This window comes from Monodon monoceros, unplaced genomic scaffold (assembly GCF_005190385.1).
Source record: "Monodon monoceros isolate NGI ecotype Baffin Bay Population unplaced genomic scaffold, NGI_Narwhal_1 Super_Scaffold_14, whole genome shotgun sequence".
Lineage (NCBI taxonomy): Eukaryota > Metazoa > Chordata > Mammalia > Artiodactyla > Monodontidae > Monodon > Monodon monoceros.
The window spans coordinates 21,024,262-21,038,222 of record NW_021703770.1 but is presented as its reverse complement, the minus strand read 5'-3'; positions in this window follow the sequence as shown (position 1 = coordinate 21,038,222).

Genomic DNA, 13,961 nt, shown 5'->3' with positions numbered 1-13,961 from the left:
CCCCAAGACATCCCATGGAGCTTTTCCTCCTCCCTTTCTCGCCCTCTGTTCATTATCATACAGAGCTACCAGATCAGGTCATCGTCCTTCTGCATTTTTTATTCCTCATGACAAAATTCCCGCGACTCCCAACTGCCAAAAGAATTACACCAAAAAGGGCGGAGGGCATTCAAGGCCTCCCATAACCTAGTCCCCAACACCTTTCTGGCCTCATTCTTCACTCCGTTCTTCCACACGGTCCTAACCCACTGATTGCGCCCTTCCCCAGATCCACCTGACATTTCAAATGTCTTGTTTTATCCTTACCACCACCTTCTACTTAGAAGGCTTTGAAGAGCCCTTTCATGCCAGCTCTCCATGCTGAATACCCCGTCTTCTTCTAAGATCGAACTCAGATTCTGCCTTTTGCATGAAGTCTTCCCAAATTCCAAATCAGAATCAGCAATGCAGGAAGTAAGCTTCCATAGGCTCGCTTCTCTCTCTAGGTGGGGATTCAACACAGTGACTTATATAATGGTGTTTGTTGACCTAACCGCCTCCTCTGCTAAACTGTAAGATCCTTGAGGGCAGAAGACCATTGAGTCATAGGTACTGAGTAACATCTGTTAAATTGAATTTGGAGGTTGGAACAAGCTCTTTACATTTTACTTAGAAACACACTATGGAGTGCAAGTTTCAAATGCTCCATGTGGCCTTTTCTTCCTTTCTTTCTGTTCTTTCTTTCCTTAATACATATGGGCTGATGCGTTATGTGCCAATTGAAGCTTCAGGGTGGGCTTCATCTCAGCAGCATATTTTTGGCACTGTATCAGAGAAGATGTTTGTCCTGCTCTGAAATATTGTCCTCATTATTGTTAAGTTTGGGTTCATAATTCCACGTTGCTCTAAAAATAGTGAATTAAATTATCTTTAACTAAATCCTAGGCATTAAAATGTGAGCGTATAGAATATGAGGCTGAAAGCTGAGAATTCTTAGATGGGAAGGGATTATTTGTAGTTTTAGGAGCCAGAAGTATACATTAGGAAAGTTATAAAAGTGAGGTAGAGATAAACAATCTCTTTAAACATTCACAGTGTTTTTTTCTCTTTATTGTTTAACATAAAAATATTGAATCATTTTAGCATATGTCAATCTACTGATAGCTATTCATTTTTCCATACACTAAATTATCAAACACATGTGACACTTAATTGAGGGTATAGATCCAAACCTCCAGGTTCTCACAGGGATCACGTTTCACAGGGTCACATGAATCCTGTGGAAGTGTGTGTGTGTGTACATGTGCATGTGTCTATGGGTGTGTGACCACCTGGTAAATGAAAACTTCCATTTAGTTAACATTCCATCTTGGTGTGCACACAATTGATTCATCCGTGGTGTATCTAGACAATTTGAACGGTCTGGTGTACAGACATCCACGGAGACATGGACAAATGATCAAATGAGAAGTATTAGTTATTACTTTGACTCCAAACTTTGTTCATCAGAACTTGTACACTGCTCAGAGGACAGTAAACTACCAGCTTCTGGAAGGAAGCAACACTCCACATGTTCTCTGCTCTGCGCCATGAGAGGAGAACCACTTCATCACCTGGGCTCCCTTGCGATCTGGATTCTGGAGGGATTTGACCAATGACATCATGAGCTCAAAGAATGGGAGGAGAGACAGTCAGGGTACTTATTCCGTTGGCTTTCTCCTGTCCAGCAGCCCATCTGCCATGGATACACTCTCACAGGGCTCCAGTAATAAGCCCTCCCACCCTGACCCCTTGTGATTTTAGGTCCAGGAGCAGCTGCTTCTGGTGGTTTTTAGGCCCTGGATGTTTCGCCACCTCTTTTTGTGTCCCTAAACTCTGCCGTTACTTTGTAAATGATCCTTAATGAAATACTTTTCAAATTTTTCTTTGAGTGTGCCTCGTTTTATCTTCCTGGACTCTGATTAATAAAATTATCTTTGTACCCTAGGGTCTAACAGAGTCCTTATAATTCAATAAACTATAGTTCAATAAAGTGAAGCACATATATGTTGAGTATATCGTGTGCCGGACACTGTGTTAGGTGTTGGGTGCCCCAGAGGTAAGTGAGCTGACATGCCCCCCCATCTTATGGATTTTATGGTCTAATTAAGTACTTCTTAAACTAGCTTGGGTGCTTTTTTTAAAAAAGTACAAATGTATGGGCCTCACCTATTGAATGGAGGTGGGGCCTGAGAATGCATTTAGAATAAGGACACCATGTGATTTTTGTCTTCACTAAAGAATGAGAGAGTGATCCTTTGACTATGACTTATATTAAATAAGTCATTACAACTGCAAAGATACAAAGAAAGACCTTGATAAAGGTTAGCTGGGTGAATGCATGAAGGCATGAACTTTTGGGAATAAGGTAGTTCAGATATGGGGGGCAAGGTCACTTATTTGCAGTGCTTAGGCACTGGGGCTACTGCATTATCATGGGGTGGTCAAAAGTCAGGGGTAGACGATGCTTTACAAACTGTGATAATTGTCTTTGATCATTGTGCTCTACTGTTTTAATTCCCACGCCCTCCTCCTTCTTCCACAGCCAGCATCCACAAATCTGCGGCAGCAGCCCCAGCTGCTGGGTTTCCCCAGCAGAGCAGAGCTCTGCACAATTGGTGCAGTTTGCTCTAGTCTAGACTCTGGAGCTAGCTCTGTCTGGAAAGGGAAGCACAGACACTCATAGTTCAAAGCTAATTAAGTCAGTAAGATAAACAAGGTAAGACTCCTGGGAATAAGGGGAATTCCTTGAGCCCCAAGAAATTCATGACTTAGAGGTTGAGAACACTGGTAATATTTGAAACTTCTAACTATATTATTCACTTCTAACTATATTATTCATCTCTTGCAAAAATAGCTGAGATCTTTAGATAAGGGGCATGCCAATGACTACAGATGACAGCTACATGATCAATGTGAGTAGCTTTTTATTAAATGATATTAATTATCTTGTTTTCCTATTATTCTTAAACTAAGTTTTTAGACAGGACTACCTAATATGTTCTCAACCTTCTTTAACTTCTATTTTAAAAGCAGTCCTGGGCAAGATCCTTGAACTACTCAGGTCAAACTATTTAATCAGTCACGCAGAATATCATAGCACAATACATATATGTTCATATACATATATTCACATGTATATTGAGGCCCTTTAAACAAGGAAACATCATCAAACATATCTCCTATTCTGTCTCTCAAACATCAAGACGTATGAAGAATTCAACTACTACTTCAATTATGCTATGAGTTTCTAATTGCTGTATAAGTTAAGAGTCCAGTGCAAATTTGAGGTACTTCAAACCAAATCTTATTTTATTTAAAGAGACATGTTACTTCATATCTTGACCTCATGTTAGGTGAGTAAAGGCAATTCTATCTTTAGACCACAAAAGTAAAAATGAACGTAAAGTAACCATCTAGAAACAACCCCTTCTGTGAGGTACATCTGAACAATGTGTATAGATTAATATACGGAATATGTGCTAAAGATGGTTCAAGTACTGGCTACAGTTGTTAACTCTATGCTCTGCGCTACTACACTGCATGCACTGCTCAGAATACTATACTGTGATTTTTTTTTTTTTTTTTTTGCGGTACGCGGGCCCTCTCACTATTGTGGCCTCTCCCGTTGCGGAGCACAGGCTCCGGACGCGCAGGCTCAGTGGCCATGGCTCACAGTCCCAGCCGCTCCGCGGCATGTGGGATCTCCCCAGACCAGGGCACGAACCCGTGTCCCCTGCATCGGCAGGCGGACTCTCAACCACTGCGCCACCAGGGAAGCCCTATACTGTGATTTTTAATGTCATTAGTCAAACTTAAAATCTTGCTCAGTGTTTTGTCATGTGTCCAGTATGATACTCTATTGATAGAGCAGAGTGAAGCGCTGAGGATCATTTTGCTTTATGAAGATATTTTATGACTCAACTACATACAAGCTATTCTAACAGATACATATTCCTTAGCCATATTTTTGACAGTGGGTTTCGTTTCTCATTCAGAATATAATTAGAGGAAAGTTATGTAATTTCTACTGAGGTCATGGTAAAATTTAGCCCCTTTGTGCTGGGCTTTAGGCCTCCCGCTTCAAAGTTTCCTTAGCAAAGGCTATTTAGAGGGTATGCTTCTGAAAGCACAGTTATGGAGCATTGACTTTCCATTACAGTGTAGATCCTCCCTCTAATTTTACAAATAAGGAAACAGAGGCCTAGGCAGTGAATGACTGCAATGTTCAAGGACACGTTTAAGTGATAATAATGGCTAACACTTGTGCAGGGCTTGTTATGTGCCAGGCTCTAAGTACTTCACATCTATTAATTCATTTAGTCTGAATAAACACTCTAAGCGGTAGAGTGTTTTCCCATTGTTTCCATTTTATAGATAAGGAAACTGAGGCATATGCAATGACATAGCCAAAGTCACATGTAGTCAGGTGTAGAACTAGCTGGGTCAAGGGTCTAATGCCCCACTATACTATATTTTAATTCTGGTGGCCGAGCTGGGAAACAAATTAAAACCTATGATTTTTGACTTGACACTTAACCTTGCAAATATGAAGTGTGTGTGTGTGTGTGTGTGTGTGTGTGTGTGTGTGTCTCCACTTGTGGTGAGCATTTGCTATTTTTCAGCTACCAACAACCTTTCTCTCTTCCCTAGCAAGGTCCACTAGTTTCCCTCTGAAGAAAGAGAAGCCCCCGTTTCCAATCCATAATGATGATTCACTGCAAGAAACCAAGCATCCGACTCTGGCCTTGCTTATCAGAGCTTCACATTCAGGAACCTGACAGAGTCAGAGCCACGGACACCTGGGGGACAATTGGAGAGAAAATCTGGATCTTTCATTCCAACTTGGTCCTGCAAAGATGCGAGGGTGGAGCTCTTGCAGCTTTGTCACCACAGAAGGTTTGAGTGAATGCAGAGAAAACAGACTTTAGACACAGAGAGACAGATTTGGGTTCTGCAACATCGCTGGGATCCCTGAATTACACTGCACCCCGAGTCAGCCTTAACCCCTTAGTTCTCCCTTTTACTTATGGCTTAAACCAATGTGAATTAGTATCACAGAACTGTTCTACTATGGAACTTAAAAAATTACAATTGGGGCTTCCCTGGTGGCGCAGTGGTTGAGAGTCCGCCTGCCAATGCAGGGGACACGGGTTCGTGCCCCGGTCCGGGAAGATCCATTATAATTGCATTTCTAGCCAATTACAAGAGAGTTAAACAAATAAATTTTCATGTTTTACCTAAAATTGTATCGCACAGATCGATAAGCCATTTTACTTGCCAGACTTGGCTCTGTGTAATTTTTGACAGTATTCAACATCAAATCCACCCTCACCCTCGAATGGCAAAGACATGACGATGTTAGAAACGATTTGGAAATGCAGTAGATATCTCCAAAAACAAATTCCAATAACTTCTGTGAACAACAGCAGAATGTTTGAGATACCCTGTGCTCTCTCAAGCTTTGAGATATTTGTTTGTTTAAATCAGCAGTTGTATTTAATAATCTTAAATTACATGTGTCCTTGACTTCACAAATTACTATTATTGAATTAATAGAAGACTGTTTTTTGTACAATACCCTTCAAAATACGCTGAAGGAAGTAAGAGACTAACTAGGCAAAATGTTTATCATAACATGTTGATAATCCTTCGATATTTGAAAGCATCCATAAGAAGATGACCAAGGAATTCAAATCCACATATGGAAATGGAGATTTCATAGAAAGTCACTGGTGGCCATAGAATGATGAGGGACAAGGTTAAAATCTGGTGCATAGGAAACAAAATTATGGTTATCAAAGGGGAAAGGGCAGGGGGAGGGACAAATTATGAGTTTGGGATTAGCAGATACAAGCTACTATATATAAAATAGATAAACAAGGTCCTACTGTATAGCACAGAGAACTATATTCAATAAATTGTAATAAACTATAATGGAAAAGAAAAACATCTGTTCAGTGCAAGAGGTTTACATTCAGTGTTAGCCTCGGTGTGTGAATGATGATTACTACATATATTACGTCTATAAGCTTTCAGCTCTAAAGGAAGTTTATTGTCCTAAAGATATCTAGGGAGACAGACTCAAATGATCTTTCTGTTATCATTTTTAATAGGGATTAAATACCCACCCCTTACATTGTATTTCATTATTACTTACTGAACTCTCTACGCAATGTGGCTCTGATGGTATCTATTTTATGTTTACCTATAAACACAGCACATATTAAAACATGGTTATTCTGTGACAATATATGAAACACTAAAAGCACAAGATACCTAGACTCCGGATATTATGCCAAATCTAAAAGATCTGTTAAGCAAGTAAAATATTGGAATTATTCTGACCTTCTAATGTATATTTTCCAATTAACCCATGATATATTGTTTACAAAAAATAAAACTGTGGTGTGAGGCAAGATGCAACATAATCTTACTCTAGTCCAAATACAATCATAAAATGTTAGACCTGAAAGGTTCTTTAAAGATTCTTTCATCTGATTGTTCCCTCTTAAATGCAACAACTTTAAAATAAGCAACCGTAATAATAATAAATGATAATGATAATAATTATTATTATAGAACATTTACTCTGTGTCAGGCACTGCGTTAAGTCTTTTACTGTCAAAACAACTCTTTGAAGGAGTTATTATTATTCACATTTTAGAGATGAGGAAATTGAGGCACACAAAGAAATTGCTTGCCCAAGATTACATGGCTGATGGGTGACAGAGCTAGCATTTAAATGTAAGCAGTCTGGCCCCAGAGTTTCCCTAAAAAAGCAATTAAGATATTTCATATCATATTTTGTACTTAATGATGATATATAATTACTAGGCTAAAAATAATCTTTTCACTCACTAAAAATTAGTCAGTTATAGAAATACTGTGTTTATCAAGTGACTTATTCTTTTTAGAATTAATTTTTCTAAAATAAAGAAATATAAATACTGTAAGTGCCCTTGAGCATTATTTCATTGTCTTTAATGGGTCTTTATTTTTTTGCTTGGGCCAAAGTATCAGAAAATCATATAACTAACATGCTCTAAAGTACAGGACTGTAATGAATATTTGTACAAGTTCTGTAATTAAGATAATTTTGAACCTGGTTTATATTGGCATCACTCAACTAACCTTGCAGGCTAATCAAAGTGAAACATATTTTATGATCCAGTTAAAACCTGAGCCAGATCATGTAACACACTTCTATTCAGCGTATTCCAATAGCTTCCCATATCATTCTGCATTAAAGCCAAAGCCCTCACCGTAACACTGAAAGAATCCCACCACCACTCCCCACTTTGCCTCTCAATTAATTTCCTATCACTCTCACCTTTGTTCCCATCACTCTCACCTTTGTTCCCTCCACTCCAGCACTGGGCTCTTTGATATTCATTTAATATGAAAACACATTACCTCCTCAGGGTCTTTGCACCTGCTGTTCCCTCTGCTTGGAATGCTTTCCCCATGGCTCTCTCCCTCACTTCATCCAAGTGTTTACTTAAAAGTCAGCTCCTCAGCAAGGCCTTCGCTGGCTACTCAAAATGTTAAATCCCTCTCCACATGTTACACCCTCTTTTCTTGCTTTATTCTTTATCCGCCATGTTGATCAGTATATGATACACTATGAATTGTACTTACTTACCTGCTTTGTCTGTCTCCCTAACTAAGCTGTAAGCCTTATAAGTGCTGGAGTTTCATCTGTTTGGTTTGAGGCTGGATTCCTGCATTGGTAACAGTAACTGGCATATAATAGGTGCTCAGCAATTGTCCTATTAATCAGTTAATTAATAGTAGTGGGATGTATTAAATTATTTTAAGAGCAATTTCCATCGCAAATGAGATAAATTGCAATGTCATTAACATGAATATACCTCTCAGTCCACCTACTTTGAATATTCCATTTTATCATTCAAGTTCTTTAGTTGGCAGCTGTGATAATGGGGATTTTAATTCTATTTATAAAGCATCCAAATCCAATTCATATCACCATCTGCTGATTTTTCCTCAGCTTTCTAGAACAAGTTAGTGCTCAGCTTGCTGCCAGTTGAGTCTAATCAATTGTATATTACTATGTATAAGGCACTGGGCTAAGAGCAAGAAATTCAAGACCAACAAGAACCCGTCTGTCATAGAGCTTATGATCTTATAGGGAAAAGCCATTGGAGCCAAGGGTTGAAGCATGAGTGGTTATAGGGCTGTCAGGGTACTTAGTACTTTAAGTAAGAGATGAGGGTAGTGCCCAAAGAGGCCAGAGAAGTGAGCAGACTTGAGAGTTAATCCACATGCAGAATCAGTAGGTGTTTCTGATGGCTTGAGTGTGAGAAATAAGAGGAAAGGAGGATGCAAGGACGCCTTCCAGTTTATCTACTTGAAGAAATAGGGTGATGGTGGTGCCATTTACTAGGAAGGAGAAGGCTAGGGAAGGAATATGTTTTAGTGGGGCAAGTGCAACTTTTAAGTGGAGATGTGACATCTAGAACTCATAGTAAAGAGATCCGGGAAGGAAAGAATATGTATATATCTAGATCTAAATCTAGATCTAGATAGATAGATCTAGATATATATCTCATCACATCATTATTATCATCAGTATACAAGTGACATTTCAAGCCATTGAAATAGATCACATCATTCCTGGAGAAATTATAGAAAAGATGAGCACCTAGGACTGAGACTATAGAGATCAACCAGGGACAAAAATTTCTTCTCAGCCAGAAAAAGGAGATTGGGAAAAAAACCACCCATGTAAAGGATAAAAAACAAGGGCAAGGTGCAGACAATCCAAGAGGAATGAAACTATTATAAGATAGGGAAAGCTAAGAGGTTGAGTTACATAAGTTTGACTGTACGGCATTCAGTTGTTGGAGACCTTGTCACAATCTGTTGCAGTGGAATGATGAGAGCCAAAACCATAATGGAGAGAGTTGGGAATGAGTCAGAGGTGAGGAACTGGAAGCAATGTGAGCACATAACCCTTTTAGGATGTTTGGCAATTAAGGAGCCAGAGGCTTGGTTACTTGAAAGTATGGGGGCAAGACATCTTTTTTAAAGATGGCAGATCCATCAACATGTCTGCATGTTCACAGGGAAAGCTTCTGTGCAAAGGGAGAGATTGATAAAAAAGGACATAAGGTGAGAAGACAAGTCCTTAAGATTGTGACAGATGGCCTATCTGTAGCACATCCTTTTCCTTGGATAGGGGAGGGCATCCATGCCCCCTGGTATCAGAGGAAAGGTAAAGATACAGGTATGTGTGTACATTTGATGATGGGAAGCAGAGAGTATGAGCGTATCAGGCAGAGTCCTCAGTTGCAAGCTGACTGGATGATCAGGAAGTAAACAAATTTATTACAAGTGTTCTCAGTTGCTCAATCATTGGGAGAGCTTGAAAACCAATTCAAAGCTTAGCTTTCAGAAACAACACATGAAACTGTCTTCAGAACTAGACTGATAAAGAAATCTCTGTTGCCACTGCTGATCCCAAGATGTGACATTAGCACAGCTGACACTTTTGCCCCCAGAATCTTGCCCATGCAGCCACCACCAGTTTCTGCCACCAAGAAAGAGGGAGTATCCTTCCTTACTTCCCTCTTCTTGTCATTATAGCCCCTTAAAGTCTGATGCAGGAGTGTCTGATGGTGGAGGCTGTGCCTTCTCTCCAGGGATACCGTAAAAGAAGTATCTCACATGATTAGCTTCTATAAGGAGAGGTTTTTCTTTACTCCTTACGAAGAGTCACATAGTGAAGAGTGGGTTCAAATGTTGGACAGGCAAAAGAAGTATCCCACAAGGATTATCAAGGAAAGACAAAACATACTAATTTAAAAAATCACAACAAAATCTTGCCCTTCAAAGCTCAAGCAAAGTTATCATATAGTATAATACACTATAGGTATATAAGTTCAGAGATTTTAAGCCAGAAAAGAAGGGAAATCCTTTAGTTACAATAATGTAACAAGTACTTAAGCACAGTTGCAGACATTGTAATTCCTGATACTGAAGAGTTTTCTGAAAACAAGGCATTCCCAGCTTTAATATTTCACAACTTACCCATGATCCAAAAAGAATGCTCACCACTGGTATAGCTGTTACCCAGGTGTTCTTCTGTATTCCTTTTCAGCTCATTAGGAGCCAACATTATTCTTTATTCATTTTACTGTTTTTGAAATATTGGTACATGTTGATTCTAAAAAAATTCAAGTGCTATGGGAAAGTTCCAAAACAATTTAAAAATTCTGAAATCCTACCAATTCATTATATATGTATGTGTGTGTGTGTGTGTGTGTGTGTGTGTATACACATACAAAATTTTTCATAAATGGTATATCAGGCATCTAGGTCCTTAATTTCATTTTTTTTTTTTTTTTTTTTTTGTTTGTGCGTTACTTGGGCCTCTCACTGTTGTGGCCTCTCCCGCTGCGGAGCACAGGCTCGGGACGCGCAGGGTCAGCGGCCATGGCTCACGGGCCCAGCCGCTCTGCGGCATGTGGGATCTTCCCAGACCGGGGCACGAACCCGCGTCCCCTGCATCGGCAGGTGGACTCCCAACCACTGTGCCACCAGGGAAGCCACTTAATTTCCTTTTTATGCCTGATAAAATGTCCACATTTTCCCATTCTATTTACATCATTATTTTAATGGCTATTTAGAATATTCATCTCCTAAATTTTAGATTGTTCCCAGTTTTTCACATTATAAACCACACCGTCATGAACATTTCACCCATGTATTGTTATCTTCCTAGGTGAAATTCTTAGACGGGGGAATCACTAGGACACAGGGTATACACATCTTACATTCTGGTACCTATTGCCCAAATCGTCTCCAGAAATAAAGCACTGATAATAACTTTTACCAGCACGGCATAAAAGTGCCCATGGGAATCAAGACTATTTTCAAGACTATTTTGAAGACGCTGGGCAGGGCTCTATAATTTCATACCTTCTGAGGCAGCTAACCTTGATCCTCTAGAGCTGCTGGGGCTCTATAATCAAGTTGCCATTTAGTATTCCTCTCAGATTTTTTTCCCTATGTATTAGTCAGTGCAGGAATGTAGTAGCATGTAAAAAGCAGTCAGCCAGTAGCTCCAGGCTTTCTTGTGTTGATAAGGTTCAAAATCAAAGTTCATGGGTTTCTGTTCAGCCTGCTTGGCGGCCTACATAGATTCCACATGATAAAACCTCATAAAATTTAGTTCCATGAGAGAGCATAGAGTCTAATCTCTTCCCTTCACAGCTAAGGACATGAAAACCCAGAGAAATTTAGTAACTTTCTCAAGTTCACACAGCCACTTATTTAAAAAAAAAAGAAACGGAACCAAATTTAGTTCCTGCGCTATGATATTTTCCCCATCCATTTCTAGGTTAGCTTATGTCATATGAGTTCAAGCCATTCTTAGATATGTCAAGCATTTGGAGAAGTAGGTTATCTCTTTCAGGATTTGACTTTAAGCTATATATCACACGGCATAGTTCTACATCCATGATTTGAGAAACAGCTCTCAAACATTAGCAAATTAAAACCAAAATGTGAATTAACACAAATAACTTTCCTCACAACTGCGCCTAAAACAAATTCTTACAAATAAAATACACTTAAGCATATTATGGGAATGTGTGACTAAGTCTCTGATGAATATTTCTATTGTGAAACAATAGTATATGACTAGTAATTTTGACCTTTTGTACCTTGGATGTTCTCTCTTGAGATACTGCTGCATATAAGATAGAGTCAATGATAAATTTTGAGGAAGAGGGATTAGTTTCACTGCTCTTCTTGGTGAATGTTTTTTGACCAATTTCCCCATTGATAGTCTTCCCAAATGTTATAATTTGGTGCCTAATTTATCTTATGTACTACCCAAAGTGTCACAACCTAGTAAGAAAAATTTATGATTTAAAAAGCTACGTTTTTAGGAGCTTTGTGATCTGAAGATGAAAGACCTCATTTTCACATGGTCCATTGGACCACTTCTGGGCAAAAAAAAAAATCAAATGAATACTTTCCTTTTCAGTGGAAATGATAATTTGGAGATCTCCAAAGAGCTTCCACTTCTATATGTTTGCTATCAAAAGTATATATGATCTCTGCCTTTTGGGAACTTACACACTCAACCCTTGTAATGCATTTTCGTCAAGAAAGTATAATACATCCACCCTTCACTTATGCAATATAAGCCACTGAAAATCATGTATTCTTTTTTTAAAAAAAAAAAACACCACTCAAATTTTATCAATAATTATAATGAATCACCTCTATCTTAGATATGTTTTTCTTTTTTTCAAGTCTACCAACCAAACATTCCTCGTATTCGTTCCACTCCATTTTGGAGTACTACTCACTCAAAATACACAATCCGTTTGCTCAGTGATCCAGATTCCAAAAGTCAGAGAGCCATATGCAAAGAAAAAGTACATTTTTAAAAAATATATTTATTTGGTTGCACTGGGTCTTAGTTGTGGCACATGGGATATTAGTTGCGGCATGCGAACTCTTAGTTGTGGCATGTGGGATCCAGTTCCTTGACCAGGGATTGAACCCGGGTCCCCTACATTGGGAGGGCAGAGTCTTAGCCACTGGACCACCAGGGAAGTCCCCAAAAGTACATTTTTTAAGTTATGAGGCTAAACCTCTCAGTCCCCCAAGCTCAAAACTGTGTATTCATCTTTGATTCATTATCAACCATATCCCATATGAACAAGTCATTAGGCCTTATTGATTTTTTCCTTTATCATGTCATTTATTTCTATCATTTTTCCTTCCTTACAGCCATTTCCCCTTATTAAGGCCTCTATCTCATGCCTGTTGGTTTGCTCCATTGTCTTCTTTCTCTAATCCAGACTTACATATTTCTTAAAGAAATTTTTTAAGCCTTTAGTCCAGTTGTTCTTCTTACTGAAATCTTCAGTGACTCCATACTGCTTTACCCACAGATGGGTTAACCCTAGTGTGCATTCTGCACCATATGGCCATTACATTTAAGTCCACATTCATAGTACTCTCTCCAGCTGAATCTTGAAAATAAATCCTTCCTAGAGCCAATTCATAATCTTTGTTAACACAAATTTCAGATCATCCTCTACAAATCAATCTATCTATAGATCAAGCAATAAATCAGATGTGATACCATGATATTTACTGCCCTAGACTTTCAGAATGAAGTTTCACCTCTTAATCTAGATTCAACAACTGTCTAAATCTTTCTCCAGCAACCCTCCCAACATTTTTTCCCAGAAACTCTCCATGGACTCTTTATTCCAACCATACCATTCCATGAAAGCACCTCTTCCTTTCCACCTCTATGACTTGTCTCATAGCATTCCTCCAGTCTAAAATTCCATTCCTGCTCCTGTCTTCCTAACACTATGACTTTAGGAAACTCCGACTTCTTTGTTACAACATTTACTAGTCCAGGTTAATATACTGTGATAAATTCCATGCCTAAATCTCTAGTCCTTTGGGTCTATATGACTCATATGGTAATTGACCACATGATAGCCTCGACATTTCTTGTTATTTAATCTTATATAATAATTATTTCATTCTTCATTTCTTTGTGTCTTGAATCGTGAAGTGGGTTGTAGGTTTCTAAACCATATTTTTTCTCCATACTTTCCTGTAGCAGGAACTCATAAATACTAGACAATGTTCTAAGTCACTTTTTCTTTATTCCCATAGGAGGAGAAAATGGTAAAGGAAAATATCAATAACACAAGAATGAAAATCGAGTGGCGAGAAATAAAAGAAAACAAGAAAGTGAAAAACATAACTAAAGTTTAAAAACAACAATAAAATGCAAGCTTATGTGTTGTGACCGAAGAGGGAGGTCACCATGCTAAAGATAATCTGACCTTTTGGAAACAGAAATCCTATCTGGCGTTTATAAGCAAGAGCATGATATACACTACAGCAGAGAGATGAATTACACTAACTCTTCTTTC